The sequence below is a fragment of the Halichoerus grypus genome, chromosome 9 (genome assembly GCF_964656455.1).
Source record: "Halichoerus grypus chromosome 9, mHalGry1.hap1.1, whole genome shotgun sequence".
NCBI lineage: Eukaryota > Metazoa > Chordata > Mammalia > Carnivora > Phocidae > Halichoerus > Halichoerus grypus.
The window spans coordinates 47,570,606-47,587,838 of record NC_135720.1 but is presented as its reverse complement, the minus strand read 5'-3'; the positions used below and the strand labels follow the sequence as shown (position 1 = coordinate 47,587,838).

The window sequence follows — 17,233 nt, the reverse complement described above, 5'->3', positions numbered from 1 at the left end:
AGAGCATGGTGATACTCACCTGCACACCTTACAGACTTTGAGATTCTCAAAAGAGATCATCTATATGAACATGTTATTGAGACCAGATACACTATTATAACCTTGAAACATAAAGATATTTAATACAAGGCAAAAAAGAAAAAAAGGTAGGAAGGAGGGAAGGAAGGAAGGAAGGAAGGAAGGAAGGAAGGAAGGAAGGAAGGAAGGAAGGAAGGAAGGAGCTTACTTATAACTAGAGAGAGGAGAAGTTTGGGTCAGGCTTACCCTGGGGGCTTGTCTAAGAAGACTGAGTGTCAGTGCTGCCCTCTCTCTGTTCTTGTTTTTCCAACAGGTAGACACAATCTCCCAGAATAACCTGGCTGCCAGTTAACCAGGTGATGCACATCCAATCCAAACATACCCGGCTCCATGCATCTACTGTGGAATAAGAATGCTTTAATGTTATGCAGTACTTTTCATCTAAGGATTTCTAAATATATTGTAGTCAGTAATTAAGTCTTATAGTACCAAGTCAGCCTCCTAATTTTAGAAGAGTTGCAGAATGTTAAGCCTAAAGATCAATGCCTGGATGGGAGTCATACATCGTTCACTGAAGTTCATTCCTCTTCTCAAGTAGAGGACATCACCTCATTTTTACTTCTTTGCTTCATTTGTAAAGTCAATGTGCATGAACTGAATTGAGAATGAAGAGCCTTGACAAACTGTTAAGGACCTGGGCACAGTTCTGGCTTTGCAGCCATCTGGACTTATGGCCAAGCCACTTGACCCTTCTGGGCCTCAGATTGTGCACATGTGAAGGGCATGGGGCCGCTGGAGTCATTGGTTAGAGCCTCAACAGGGGGATAAATACGAACTGACTCAGACTGATGGGAAGATTAAATAGCAAACACCTGCACTGCCATTCAAATGCGTGTTCTCCCTAAGCCTTTCATCTCCTGTTCTGTATCTGGTCTTTGCCACCAAACCTCTCAACCTATTGATCTAGTGAAAATGAACAGTAATGAGACAGTGGTTAATTGGTTCAAACCAATGAAGATATAATCAGATCATTGTTTTGAATAATAAGCACTTCACACAGAGCTTTCAGAAAATCTATCAACCTGATTTGATTATTACTAAGATACCTGAACCTCTTTAGTGATTAGATTCTGGTACGACCTATTTTCCCCAAGGCTTCTTCTTGCTTCATTAGATGCTCCCAACACTTAAAAATGCTACCTACTCAAGCAAACTGTCATAAGATATCTCAAAGCCTCCTGCCTGCTGAATCTTCACAAATGTCCCTCATGCTTGGCTTCCCTTTGAAGTTAGCGGACAAGAATGCTTGATTAGATTTTTTAAGCTTCTCCCCTGACCCTCATCCCATGTCGCTTTCAAAAGCCTGACATTGGATTTGTAATGAAGAGGTGGAAGGATGAAGAAGAAAAAAGGCTGAGAAATGATATGCTTTATATATATATATCTCCCTTCTTTCCGGAGACATGGTGCTGTTACTATTAAAACATTGCTTTTACAGAGTTACTTTATATCCTAATTACTTCATATCTTACATTACTTTATATCCTAATCTCCCAAGCAGAAGAGGTCTGAGGACGTTCTTCAGATACCCAGTTCCTTTCAACTATGTGGGATGCCTCTTCTTTAGAAACCATAAGATATAATCAGTGCTATTCTGAGGACCCTCCTTCTCTAAAATAAGAATCCAAGGAAGTTTTAAAGCAGTGCTTTGGGTTTTGTTTTATTTTAACTTTTGGTACTGGCTATGACAGACAACTCCCTCTTCATGATTTGGGGCTGACACTTAACCCCTCAGCATTCTCATCTGAATGTCAGTGAGGTGGGCCCCTCAGCATTCTCATCTGAATGTCAGTGAGGTGGGACTGAATGACCTCCAAGGTCCCCCTCTCTCTGAGAACCTGGGTACTTTGGAGGCCCTACGTGATTAAGAGTGCAGGCTCTGGGGTTAAACTGCTTGGTTTTAACTGCTGGCTCCACCACTTTCCTGCTTTGATTTCTGTAATATGTTCTTTATTCTCTCCCCAGATATGGCCCTCATGTCCATCGCACTCTGCTCAGATGCATGTGTAGTGAATCCTTTCCCAAATGGTCTTTCTCCCCTCATCATCAGATTGTCTCTGAACACTTCACAACATTTCCTCTCCATATAGCCCAACATCCCAGGGCTGCAGGGCACACGACCTAACAGGGAGGGCCTGAAATACTGAAGCACTGCTTGTCAAATTGCCTACATAGAGTTAGACAGTATCTGTTCATAAATTCAGGGTACTGTCACTTACCTGTATATCTCAGTGATCAGTTCAAGTTGGAAATCATTAAGAGATAAGAAATGCTTTTCCACTCAAAATGAAGATTATCATTTACATTTACCCATTCCCCCTTTGAAAAATGGCCCTTATTTATTTCTTGGCATTTTTCTGTTTGGTCATTGTGGTGGACAGGCCCTTGAGTGCCCCTCTTGTGTAGCAGCCCTACACTTGAGTGTAGGTGGACTCTATGGCTTGTGTTTTACCAATAGAATACAACAAAGGTGATGGGATGCTTGTGATTACATGTTTGTGGTTATGTTCCATAAAAATGTAACGCCCTTCATACTAGGAGACTATCCCTTCAGGTCTGGTTTAAGGAAGCAGGCAGCCATGTTTAGAAGCTCCACATGGCAAGGAGTTGAAGGATGACCAACATCCAACAAAGAAATGGAATCTGACAGCCCACAAGGAATGAAATAACCACTGCCAATAATCACTTGATCTTAGAATTGGATCTTCCCCCTGTCAAACATCCGGTGAGTTCCCAGACTCAGCCAACAGTGATTGCAGCCTTGTGAGACAATCAAGAAGAGATATTAGCTAAACTGTGCCCCAAATTTGGATGTCAGAAACTGTGAGACAATAAATGTGTGTTTTCTTAACCTACTATGTTTGTGCTAATATTGTTATACAGCAATAGACAAGTAATACAATCCTTAAACTATCCACTTAAGTCGAATTTATTTCTTCCTTCTTGTTTTAGTCATCTTGGACTGCTATCACAAAATACCATAGACTGGGTGGCTTAAATAATGGATATTTATTTCTCACAGTTCTGGAGGCTGGGAAGTCCAAAATGTGTAGACACATTTAATTTTTCGTGAAGGCGCTCTTCCTGGCTTACAGACAGCTGCATTCTTGTTGTGTCCTCCATGGCAGAGAGAGGAAGCTCTGGCGCCTCTTTCTCTTTTTCTAAGGGCACTAATCCCATCATGAAGCTCCATTTTCATGACCTAATCTAAACCTAATTACCTCCCAAAGTCCCACCTCCTAACACCACCACATTGGGAGTTAGGGCTTCAACATATGAATTTGGGGGGGAATATAAACATTCACACCATAACACCTCTCTTCCTATTTCTTGTCTCCATACTTTTTGCTCACTCTATTACCCCTTCCTGAAATCCCTTTCCTCTTTTTACTCCAATTCTTTCCATTTTTCAGAGCCAAACACAGTTGGCTCTTACTTTTCTGGACTCTTACGGTACCAAACTAAAACATCAGCTCTTTAAGAGCTAGAACCTTATTTATTTAATAATGCCACTACATGGATAGTTGTACTTGCGTTTTGAAACCTAAATGAATAACGCAATGTCTTGAATATAACAGAAACTCAAAAATGATTATCTTTAAGTTAATAGAGGAAAACCTTACAGTTCCAATTTGTAGTGATGAAAAAGTACAATGATATATATTTTTTAATGAAAAAATTTAGTTACTGGTAGAAATAAGTGTTAATAGCCCCTTAAACCAAATATATATTTTAGGGCCACCCTACAACTTAAAGTTGGGTTTAATACTGTATTCATAGAGGGTACAAATACTCTGCGGAAGGAATTCTTAACAAACAGGTGAATAAAAAATAAGTTTAGAAATAACACTTTTTGCTTTGCTTATTATTTTTTTCCTTTTGGAAATAAGTACGTGTTTCCAAAATGGTACTTTATAGAGTACAAAAACTTAAAATGTACATTAAAATCTCTGTCTTTGGAAATTAGAAAAAAGATAATTGCTTGCTTTAAAGATAGAGTATATTCTAAATAATTCATTCATAAATACAAAAGGCTCTTTAATATCCTAGTCTGTTAAAACTGACCCTCATTAAATTACTCATAGTAGTGAAAAAGAATAGTCAGACGCTAAAATGCTGAAGTTTAAAATAACCCCAGGCACTGATGTTGTTTGCAGGGTTCACAGTGAGCTCAGACAAGGCAAGATTTGGCCTCTCTTCTTTGACCAGTTCTCTGAAACTACATGTGTTTGCACAGGGGTCTGTGGGAGGCGGAGTGACTCACCCAAGGATGCTCTTATTCATACAAATATATTACAGCACCGCTCTGAGATGCAGACCGAATTGCTCTTGGGCAAGTCAGAAGAGTAGGAGCTTTGTCTGTATTTGTGGACTAAGAAAATATGCAATGTTCATTCTAAAGAGCAGTTAAAACCAGATAAGGCCAAGGAGGGAAGAACTATGAGTCTAATATGAAAAGAATTATAGATAACCACTCATTTTTACTTTGTTTAAGGAAAACCAAAATGGTATTTATTTGCCTTAGAAGAAAAGAGGTTGACAATCTCTGATGAGAAAAAAAGGGATAGTTTGCAGTTCTAGTCCTTGACCCTGCAGTTTCCCAGCATTATTTCTCTTTTTTGCATTTTATCAGACATACATAATGTAAGGCACAATGAGGGAATGGACATGTACATATATGTGTGTGCATGTATGTATATTATATATAGAAGGTAGAAGAAAGTGAGAGAACAAGAGGGGGAAATAATTTTTGCACACCACCAATTTAAAATCTCTCCTACTAGTTCTTTTAGGGTTGAAATCCACTCAGTCCCCAATCTCCTACCCCTACCATTTATGTAAATATACATGTATTTATGTTATAGAAAGCATAGGAGTGTGTTACGAAGCTTGGCCGTATTATTAATAAAATATTTGAAGTGACTGGGAAAAAAGTTATTTGTAACCTTAAGGCTTAAATACTGGTATATGAATATACAATGTCATTTTGAACTTGAAACAGACATGGAACCTCTAATGGTTAAGGAAAAATGAATTGGAAACAAAGGACACATACTTTTATAGTAAATATGACAAATGCTCTTCACCTTGCAGTTATTAGCTTAGCTCTAGTGACACAGATGACTAGGGAGCAATTGCCCACAGTATTAGGAGAAGAAGTCCGACTGGTGGATAGAGTAGCCTGTAGGTAGTAAGAAAATGGAGACTAGAACATATTATTGTTTCTTCTTAGGTGATGTAATCTTAAAGGACTCTAGAAATGTTATATCACCAACCCAAGAGAAAAACAAAACACATAATCACACAAATATTTTAATTTTCCCCAACTAACTGGATCTACTTCATTGCTTGTCATGAGTATAAAAATAAGTGTTTAAAGAAAATTGAGTCTGGTAGAATGTTAAATCCTTAAAATTAAATTGTCACGTGACACAGTGCAGATTACAAAGAAAAAATTCAAGATGGTCACGAATTAAATAATGTCTCATGATTACTTGGTTTCCTTAGTTCTTAATAGTCATAAGAAGTCCTAACTGAGATCACACACTCCCACCTGAAGCTGACCAGGGCAAATCTAGACTATTCAGCTGTAAAAATATCTTGCTATTTTTTTTTTCTTTGCTGACCAAGTTGGGAGAATTTGGCTGTGGTGAGTACCCTCGTCATTTTGCCTTTAGGAGCATTTTAACTTTCAGTAATGTATCTGGCATGAAATGGAGCGAAGCGCTAGCCTGTTCTGAATTCCACCATGAAGGACCCAGGATAAAAAGAAGTGGTAAGAGCTTTTTAAAATTCACCAAAGCAGTATTTCTTAGAACATGTGCCTTGAGGTACAAGCTAAATTTATGTTTCTCTCTCAGCAGGGCAAGTGGCTTTGAGTAAAATCCCAGAGTATTCCGTTGCAGCTCTGGAAGCCATTAACAATGGGGGCTCCTTTAGTTGAGAATAAATGATTTGCAAACGAGCTATCACGTTCTCCATTGTGGATAAGAATCTAAGTCAGAAAACAATGATATACTTTTCTTTTTACTTTCCTATTATCACAGGTATAAAGAAATTCCAAAGAGCTCTGCTATTTAGGGCTATCAGACAAAACACGAGGCTGCAAAGTTTTATTGGTGCCCCAAACTCTCTCTTCAGTATCTCCCCTCAAATTCTTCCCCTCCTACTCCATCCTCCAAACCAACCCACACATAAACATACTCCAGATCTGTCCTTTGAATCTTTATGAAAATTTTGTATGTCGATGGCTAATAATCATGTTGAAACATTCTTCCCATAGCTGTAAGTATTTTGCCAGAATCAAAGCCATACACTTAAGGGTTAACAGCTCACTGGTGCAGTACCAGCCAGAGCAAAGACTAGGCCTTGGAACGTGAGAGACAGAAAGACATTGAATTCTTAATTTTATTAACTGGGTGGACTGTTTAGCACCAAACCCGTTCTGGGAGAGCCCGGTAGTTAAATCTTCATTGCCAAGAGTTGCAGAAAAGAAAAATAGTTTCAATGGAATAAGTTGCTTTTACATCAACTAATCTACCAAATGATTTTGAGGTAACATGGTAGAGTGACAAGTTTACAGAATTTGAAGACCAAGGTCCAAGTTCAAGGTAGCAACCACAAAGATTTTGATGTTAAAAGACAAAGATAGACACAGGGCGTGTTTATTGTGGAAATTTTGGAAGTGTGGAATTATACAAACACCCAAAGGAAAAAATGAAAATCACCTGCAACTATACTATTTAAAGAAATAATCCCTGTTATGATTTTGTTTTATATCTTTTCTGTCTTTATGTCATGTATAATTTAAATTTGCATGTGTTTACAAAATTATGACTTGATCTATTAATCAGTACATAACCATTATTTTTCATGCCATTAAAATATTATTTTAAGGCATAATATCCAATCTTGGCTACACCATAATCTACTTAATCAATCTCCTGTCGTTGATATTTAGGTGGTTTCCAGTTTTTTACTATCATAATAGTGCTTCAGTGAAAAGGATATCCTGGTACATAAAACATTTTATACACCACAGTTATTTCCTTGACATTAATACCTAGAAATGGAATTAGTAAGGCATAGGGACTTAATATTTTTTAAAACTGATACATCCAGCCATGTTGCCCTCCAAGAAGACTTTATCAATTTTATACTGCCACCAACAATCTGTTAAATGGCTTTTTTGCCTGAAACTTCATTAAAATAAATTATTTCATATCTACCCATGTGATGAGTTGAAATGTATCCTCTGCATTACTTTCCCACATGATTCATTTCTGCCAACCAATACAAAATTCAAATGTACAAAAATTGAATAATTAAGCAACACATCATTACAGGTTGCAAAGTAGACAAAAAATATAAAATGCCTTATTGTCCTTTGCTTTTTCCAACACTTCTCTCAATGGTATATATTCTTTTTATAATGCCCTTCACAGGGGTACACTGAATTGAACAGCCTGACTTAAGTCTAACAAACAACTAATTAAGACTAGATACTGAATGCTTTCAAAGTGCTAAATGATTTCCATCTTTGTCTCTATGGCCTCAGTATGAGCTATATATCTTTTATCAATAACATAAATAATGCTTATTTTTCCATTTCCACTCATTTTTGTAAAATAAAGCAAAATATGATAAGATATTCAAATAATTTTATGAACTATTATATGCATACAAGATACACTGCTGAAACCAAAATGATAGCAAACAGCACCAACTTGCCACATTTTAAAATACTCTTTTATCAATTAAACGTTCACATTAAATACAATAAAAGCAGTTTAGTTCTGTCACTGTATTAGGCACAACAGTCAAACCTAATCAAAGACATGGAACCTATATAATCTTATCAGTGCTTTATTTCCCACTCCCTTGATTGCTAAGGACATTGAACATGTGTCCCTAAGTGTATTGGTCATTTGTTGTTCTTTTGTGAATTTCCAGTTTATGTTCTTTGTCTTTATTTTATTGGGATGTATTTAGTTGGCTTATAGAATATTATAAATGCTATTTACAAATTCAGAAAATAAAAACTGTCATAGTTAATTTGACTAATGATACCTAATTGGCCATATGCATTTAGATTTAGCTTATGGTGTTTATTAGGGATCTGCAGATATTCTTAATTTTTATGTATGCAAATAATCTCAATGCTATCATTGAGATCTTTCTATGCTTCATCACTTTGAAAGATGATTCTATTCTATTTAGATCTACTTTCTTCAAGTTCTCTTTTTGGGAGGAAGAGGGATGGTTGTTTGTTTACATTTAATTAATTTAACTGCTATTGATTTTATAGCTTCTTTTAAGGTAGGAATTTAACTGTATTATATTTCAATTTGTAACCAATTAGTCCAGCACCATTTTTGACTAATCTATTTTCCTCCTGAATTGAAATGCTGTCTTATTTTTATACTAAGCATTCACATATATCTGGGCCTGTTTCTTAGTTTCCTACACTGCAGAATTTCTGTTCCTTAGAATTTCCTGTCTAGTTTTTTAAACATATATTATCACAATCAGAATTATTTTCACTTTCTAATATATTTTCATATCTCACAACCCAAATCCTCTTCCTTTCATTGTTCTGTTCTATAAGTTGTTTCGTTCGTATAAACTTTTGAATAATTTTGCTGAATTAAAAGAAAAATCCATTTGGGTTTTTATTAGAATTACATTCAAATTATGAATCAATACAGGAACATTTATACATTTGCTATGCTGAATTTTTCCCATCCAATGTCATGCTATTAATAGAACTCATAGAACACTCCATTACTTTAAAATTTTATTTACAGTGCTCGGTTAAGTCTCCTGGCTTTCCGCATAAGGTTCCTGCAGAGCTTTAATCAATGTTCTTGCTACGTTTGTTATGATTGTGAATTTTTCCCTTTTTATGGAGACCACTTTACCTAGATTGCGAGGTCTCGAAAGACATAGAACTTTGGGAAAATTGTAGGCAAACTGGGACAGTTTGTCACACTATTTTATATTTCAACTGGTTATAACCGGTATATAAGAAAATTTATTTAAAAATATATTTATTTTGCTCCCAGCCACTTAACTCTACCCTAATTTTCAACAGAATGGTAGTTGATTTTATTGTTATTTTTAATTAGACTGTTATTTTATCTACAAATAGTGATAATTTCCAATACTTATAGTAACTTTTTTTCTTGCCTTATGGTACAGATCAGTATGTCCAGAATAATGTTGAATAGTAAATAATAATAGTGACATTGTATATTTCTTGGCCATTAGCTTGATTGATATTATTTACCAAGTTATAGAACTATTCTACTGTTTTTGTAAGACTTTGCGTAGGTTGCTGTTTCTCTTTGTTTTAAAATTAAACATGAATGTTTAACTTTAGAAAACAAATTTGGAACTTTCTATTTCAGTGATCTCAATAGGGAAAACTTAGGGAGAAGTAAGGAAAATACTCTATGGGAGGTCATAGAAGAATCAATCATGGGTTTTTTTTCAAATTAGACTATACTCTCACATACGTGAGATTCTGATCAATCCCATCACTTTCTTCTTTCCTAAGGTAAGAGGGGTGGTATGGATTACTCCTATTTTAGAATCAATGATGGTGTGAGCCAATTAAAAAAAAAATTGCTAACTGCCAAATAGACACTATAATTTTTCTTCTTTTATCCAAAGATGTGATAAAAATATACTATTCCTAATATTAAACCATTCTTGTATTGCTAAAATACACTTCCCTTTTGTTTCAATAAACCACCAGATATGAGTCACAAAACTTTTGGTATCTCTATTTATAAATAAGATCCTTTTGTAGATTTCTATGCCATCTGGGGACAGATGTTCATATCACTGTATCATCATAAATAGTGAAAGTAAGTTGGAAAATTAATTAGACATCTTTTTTCCTCTGATCTTAAACAATTTTATATATATTGTGAAACTCTGTTCCTTGAAAGTTTACAGAATTTCATCATGAAAGCATCTAAGCCATGCTTCTTTGGAGATAATTTATCAACAACTTCTGGTGGGTTCTTTTTTTTCCCTCATAATTATTGGACTCTTTAGTTTTCTATTTTAAGTCAATGTCATTATTTTAAATTTTTCTAGAAATTGTCCATTTCAACAAATATTGAGTTTACAAGTATAGATTTATTTTTATAATTTTGATCTCCTTTATATATAGTTATTTCAATTTCAGGTTCTTATTTTAGCTTTGATCCCCCGTTGATTAGATTAGCTAAAGTTTTGTCACTTTGTTGTTGTTTATTTTGTTTGGTTAAAAAAAAAACTGCTTTTGGATTTTTTACTACTACCATTTGTTTCGTTTATGTATTTTCCATCTTTTTGTCTCTTGATACTTTGGTCAAGACACTTGGATGACTTCTTTCCTATTTTCCAGTTCTCTAATTCTGTTTTAATGAAACCTATCTATTCTGTTCTTACTTGCAGTTACCACATTTTTTTCAGTTCTCAAATTTCTTTTTAATTTAGCTATATTTTTTCAGTTTCCTGCTTAAATTCTCCATTTTTTCTCTTAATAAATGAATCACAGATATTTTAATATCCATGCCTGATCATTTCAAAATCTGGATCAACTGTGGGTCTGATTTTATTGTCTGTTTAATTTTTTTCTCTTGGGTTTTGACCAATATGACCAACTATTTTTTTTTTTTTTTAATGTAATGCTGGACATTGTATATGAAAAATAATTTGAAGCTCTGGACAATGTTGTCTTTTTCCAGAGAGGATTTATTTCTGCTTCTGGCAGTGAAATAAGGCAAAGGTATATCACTTTAATCCAGTTGATTAAAGTTGATTGAACTGACTCAAAACTGGGATCTTTTTTCCTTGTGACAGCTGACCAGTTAACCCATACTCCTAGGGTGTAACCTTTTGGGAGTTCCATTTGAAAGTCTGAAGTATTTCCCATGGCAACTCTTCTTTAGTGGGCTCTCAACTCTAGCTGGGGTCACCAGCCTCATCAGACCACCCCAAACTCTGCTCAGCTTCTCAGCCTCTCATATACTACTTCCTGCAAAACTTCTAGCCTCTCAGAATTCACCCATGCTTCTAATTAGCAAATGCCTTAAGATGAAAAGTGGTGCCAAAAATGTGGTTCATCTCTCTGTGCTCTTCTTTTCTCCAGGATCCTGGTCCTCAAGTCCTTGCTACTTTGGTAGATTTTCAATGTCTTCAAAAAGATTTTGTTGTTGATATTTAGCTTATTTAAGTTTTTCCAGTGTGTAGAATTGGTTTAAAAGTGAATAGTCTGCCATGGCCACAAAGGTATATTTTTCATTCTGTTTTCTCACCAATTAATTTCTGCTTTTGTCTTTATCCATTTCCTTAGTACATTTTCTTTGGTTTGTTTTATTGTAGTTTTTCTTATTAAGTTGAATATTTAATCTGTTTATCTTTTCTTTAGTGCTTGTGATAAGGAAAAATCTGTGTCCTAAGATGGCTGACCGAGCCAGCAAGGGAGTCCCAGCCCCTGCCCTGGGGCTCTTCTGGGTTCTTCTCTCTGTTTTCCGCGGGCACCAATCCAGGTTCCTCTCCCTGCCCCACTTCACACGTGCCAAGAGTGCCCAGTATGTGGAAGTAGAAGTGTATAAATTACCCCCTTTTGTTTGTGCTTGGGGTTCAGACCTTTGGAGATCACTCTCCTCTGAGCCTGCTGGAGTTAAATAAACTTCCCATCCTCCAAGATCTCCTAGTGCTGCTTGGTTCTTCTGTCAGGCGATCCAGTCCAAGTTCCATAACACTGGTATCATTGCCTTTAATGTAAATTCATTTGAACTTATTAATTAAGTGTCCATGAATACTGACCAGCAAGGTCATAGAAACTGATGTGATGCCCCAAAATTAATCTAGTAAATATTTGATGATTTTCTACCTGGTATCAATTATCTACCTCCCACTTTTTAACAGCATTCAGATTTGGTTCACGTATCTGCTATTCTCCCTCCAACTAAATTACTTTGAGGTAAACTGATTTCACCTCCAATTCTAATCTTAGGCCCTGGAATAGTTTAAATGAAATGTCACATTTCATTATTCAGGCCACAAAAATTGGTTCAGGTATATACATATGATCTCATCAATTTCAGTAAGAGTAATCTTAAGATCTTGTTTGAAATCCTAAGATAAAAATACTTTTTCTCCCCTATATATGAGTAAGAGAACATCAAACACTGTTTTCTCTGGTATTTATCTTGCAACCATGACAGAAGCCTGCCAGGGACTAACACGATACATGCATGGAATTGGACAGAGCTGGAATAGTCACAGAGCAATTGACCCAGAGCCCTGATTAAACCATGCTGGAAGCCCACCTTCCAGCTGGACTTTTAAGTTACTGAGCCAATAAAGTCCCTTTATTATTTAAGTCAGTTTGAATATAATTGACTTTTCTTTCATTCACAGCCAAATGCATTCTAATACACTTGAGTACCTAACAAACACTTTATAATGATGGTGACATTAAAGAAATTGAAACAAAAAACAAAAACTAAGCTTATGTTATAAGACCATATCCACTGGCCTATTAAATAAAGATGGAAGCCACTCATTTTTAGCATCTGGAATCTTATTTGTTTTGTTCCCCCTTGTATCTGCAGGACCTAGTCTAGTGCCTGACATTTTCCAATAAATAGTCAATAAATACATGTTGAATTAGTGAATAGTTATGGATTTGAATACTGCTTTTTTTTTTTTCTAAAGATATTTCCATAGACTTTCAAGTAGTGGAAGAATAACATTTTCTCAGTGTGTAAAATGTCCCAACCCCATGCCAAGGCGGGAATCTTAGCACTCATATGGCTTCATTCCAATGAAATACTTTTTTCCTAAGATTTTCCAGGTTCAATTAAAGGGTATGTGCATAAACAATGAGCATAAATCCCAGGTACTTATAACAATAAATTTCATGACATGTATTTTTATAGAGCATCAGTAAGAATAGTAGCAATGTGTAAATAATGTTTAACCAAGCCACAGGAGAGTTTGGTTCTGTCATTTGTAAAATAAGTTAAATTAATGCTTCTAAGATTACATCCAGTTCCAAAAATAATGAGTTTATGATCCTAAAGTTGTTCTTTTATCATCAAGGTGATCAAATTCATTCACAACTCCAACTGTTCTTCTGATGGCTTCTGTGGCACTTTCACCAGCTAGGTGATCGAATTCAGACTGCAGAAACTGAATGATCTGGGATGTGCATGTCCAAAAACCAGGAGTACTTCAAAAAGGGACCTAAGCTCAACTGATTAGAGATAGCATGAATCAATACTCCTCCTCACCCAAAGGAGGCCTCACAAAAGATCTCTTTGGTGAAGTCTCGGGATGACAAGCACAGGGTGGAATATAAATCCAATCAGATACACTCCAAGTTAGAGCAAGGAGCCGAATTAAAGTACGGCTTACTAGTGTGGAGCACATTGGGTTAGGGAGAAAAGAGAGGAGTCATCATATACTTAGAAGCAAACATAGTTCATGTTCTTATATTTTTCCAGTAGAGGAAGATTTGAGTCTATGCCAGGCCAGTGATAGCAAATGCTTGGCCTTCAAAATGTTTCCCACCCCAACATCTGCCACAGCAGAAGAGACAGTAGCCAGTAAGGGGCTGTGGAGACTTAGAATCAACAGCACTGGATGGGGGAGGAGTGACAAGGGTCCTGGGTAGCAGCACAGGTGGCAGCCAAGTGGCAACTTGCATGCCAGATGGGAGAGTGTCACATGCTGCCCTCTGGCATACACAAAGCCCATTTTAGAGAATTAAGGAAGCCCTGTACTTCTCAAATGAACATATGGTGTCAAAGAGGAAGGTATAAAATTTTACTTTGTGGAAGCTGATGAATAAAATCAAAATATTTCTTTTTTACTTCCAGAAGAACTATAAATAAATGGAATTATCAAGTATGATTTTCTAATGAAGGAGACAAAAACTTCTACTGGAACTTGAAGAAAGAAATCTGCCTAAATGAGTTCATTCTCCAAGATGGCTACATCCAGCTTCTGTGTTCAATCCACCTCCTTTCTCGGCATTCATTTTCTCCCATCTTTATTCTAGCTGCTCATTTCAGGTCTAAGCTTTCCCCACAAGTTGCTATCGTGGAGTAGCTTTTCCAATCCACCCACATTCTTGTAGGCATGGTCATGGATCCCTTCAAATAGGAAATTGCTAGTTTAAAGATACAGGACACTTAAAGCCAAGGCAGTTGAAAAGATGTCATTGTGAGTTAATACAACAGACAAACAGAATCTGGAAAGAATTCTTTCCAAATGTATTTGGACATGAAGAAGGAAGTGGGTCAGAAAATTATGACCTCTGTATATTTAGCCTAATCTACATCCTCATTCCAGACAACTAATTGTGAGCTATTGAAAATGAAAATCTAAAGAGAATGTCATAAAAAGACATTCTCATAGCTTCTCTGAAGATTCCATAAATAGATTGGAAATAATCTCCAGGGGACCTTTGCAACAGCTTGTGGACTGGTAGCAGTAATTAACAAAATCCAAACACAATGTAATCTACTTAAACACCGTCACCATTTCTTATTTTTCCTTGAAATTGTGATTATTTCTTGCTAGCTTTCTTGGCTCAAAAGATATGTTTAAATTGCCCTACTTCTATTCCCTCTATATCAAAAAGGAAAAAAAAAAAATGTAGCTTAGTGAGCCAGAAAAGAAAACAACATTTCTGTAAGTATATAATCTTACTTTAAAACTGGCAAAGCAAATAGAAGTGACTAAAAATATTATATCTTTGATCTCTACATTCATTACCTCTATGTGAAAGCATATAATACGTGATAGTTGCAGTAATCAGGTCTTTGTTTCACACTAAATGTAAAAAAGTTCAAGCACAAATCCTAAAAAAAGGGGATTTTACTTAGATATTAGGAAGAATTATCTTCCTTTAGGGGATTCTGAAATGCTGGAAGAGGAAACAAGGAAGGTTATGAAATTTTCTTTTTTACGAGATTATACAGAAGAAAGTAACAATTTTTAAGGACAGTTTATCAACAATATTTCATAAAGAAATAAAAAATATGAATTCTCTCATATCCCATAAACTCATTGACGGCATGACACTATAGTTTGTTTTTTTAATGAAGGGTGAGGACATTCTTTATTACAGAAAATATTTGCCTATGAATAGTTCATAAATGCTCTAGACTAAATTATGAATTTGCTTTCTTCTTTTGAGTAGCCAGAGGATTCTGAAAATTATTCTAATAGTAACCATCCAGCTAATAAAATGAGGTTCAGAAAGCAATTGGGTTTCTAAGCCACTGGTAAGCGTGTGTATAAAGTACAAATTCCATGTAGCCCCCTTCAAGGCACATTTTTTGTTTCACTATGATAGCTAAAAAAATATGTATAATTTTTCAATGTGTGTGAATGTGATTGTGTGTTCAAAACTAGCATTGAAATTAATAAGGGATTTTTATCTAAACACTGTTCTAATACACAATACTAACACAATACCTGTATTAGTTTCCTAGGGCTTCTGTAATAAAATACCACAAACTGGGTGGCTTAAACAACTGAAATTTATTGTCTCATAGTTCTGGAGGCTGGAAGTCCAAGATCAAGGTGTTAGCAGTATCATTTCCTCCTGAGAGCTGGCAGAAAAAATCTGTTCCATGCTTCTCACCTAACTTCTGGTGGTTTGCTGGCAATCTTTGTCATTCCTCAGCTCAGAGAAGCATCTCGATCGAGATCTAAACCAATCTAGATCTCTACCTTCATCTTCACATGGTATGCTCCCTGTGTGCATATCTGTGTTCAAATGTCCTTTTTTTTTTATAAGGACATTAATCATATAGGATTAGGGGCCACCCTAAAAACTTCATTTCAATTTGATTACCTTTGTAAAGACTCTATCGCCGTATCATGTCATGTTCTGAGATACTAGGAGTTAGGATACCAACCTATCTTTTTCAGGAGGTTCGGGGGTGCGGATAGAATTGAACCAATAACATATGCCCTAAAAGAATGATTACCTCGATAGACTGGAAGATAGAAAAGCAAGCAAGCATATTTAACCAAACCAGATCTCTATATTTATTTATTATACAAAGATTAGTCCTCTATAATACCAAAACCCATGGGCATTTTAATTCTGTCCTCAGATTGAGCTAGCTCACTGATTAGTGTTTCAGAGATAAATAACCCATTGGTTACCTTTTTAAAATTCAATTTTCATAAAATTGAACAGACGATGTGTAGACACAGCAAAAACTAAAACTGCCAGACCACTGGAATGACTCAGAGCTATAATCACAGGTCACACAGGCACAACATTTTGTTCTAGTGATGAATATCAAGTGGGCCTCACAAAGAAAACTCTTAAAATCAATGGTTTCACTGTCTGATGTATGCAGATTACTTCAAGCACTCCCTGAAACAGAATTTTTCCAAGTTTTATATTACAGTAGTTAATTTATTTTGACATAATAGAATAGAAAGTAGAAAATATTACAACTGAAAGGGGATTTCAAAATTGGCTAGTCCAATTACAGATCTGAAAACTATGTGTCTGAGCAAGTAAGTGATTTGTTCAAGGTACTCTAGCAAATTGGAAAAGAGCCAGGAAAATGACCTGAGATTTGGCTTTCCCTCCAGGTTAATGATGTTCTGCTGCTATATCACCATCGCATCACCTTGTCTGGGAATCACCTCTCACACTCAGAGTTAGACCCTCAATGGCTACATGGAGCCTAGAAATAAGTTTAGAATCTGTCACAAAGGTCATGATCTATGTTTGCACAGGCTAGAACTACAATCACCCTCACGGATTCACACAAAAGCTGTGTTGTCTTACAGCTTTATTGAAAATATACTATATACTTTTATTATTGTAGTCGTCTGCTTCCCCCTTTAAATCTTGAGTTCTCCTTAGATTATGGCTATGACCACCATATTTTCAAATCTAAAAATCAGGATACATGCTCTAATAGGAAATATGTTTATCCCAATATGTTGTCACATAACTCAGTGTTTGTTTCAAAATGACCCTTTTCTGAAAGTCTCAAATTGGTTTGGATTCTTATGCACATATGAGTGTTACATTGACATTCATGGTGTTATATGGCAATGGAACAGTTGGAAGGCATATTTAAAGCCAAGATTGCCCTAGATTGCCGGT

At 35.8% G+C, this 17,233-nt stretch overlaps 1 protein-coding gene across 4 annotated transcripts in view; it reads right to left on the bottom strand.

Annotated features, from left to right (window-relative positions):
- Positions 1-17,233, bottom strand: part of LOC118524501 (uncharacterized) — a 108,261-nt gene that overhangs the window by 18,884 nt on the left and 72,144 nt on the right. For 3 of the 4 annotated variants that reach the window (XM_078054845.1, XM_078054846.1, XM_078054848.1), the window contains one exon: positions 265-417. The gene's annotated coding sequence lies outside the window, so the exon portion shown is untranslated. Of the gene's footprint in view, positions 1-264; positions 418-10,814; positions 11,853-17,233 lie in introns of those variants that run through there. The other variant, XM_078054847.1, reaches the window with a different exon arrangement.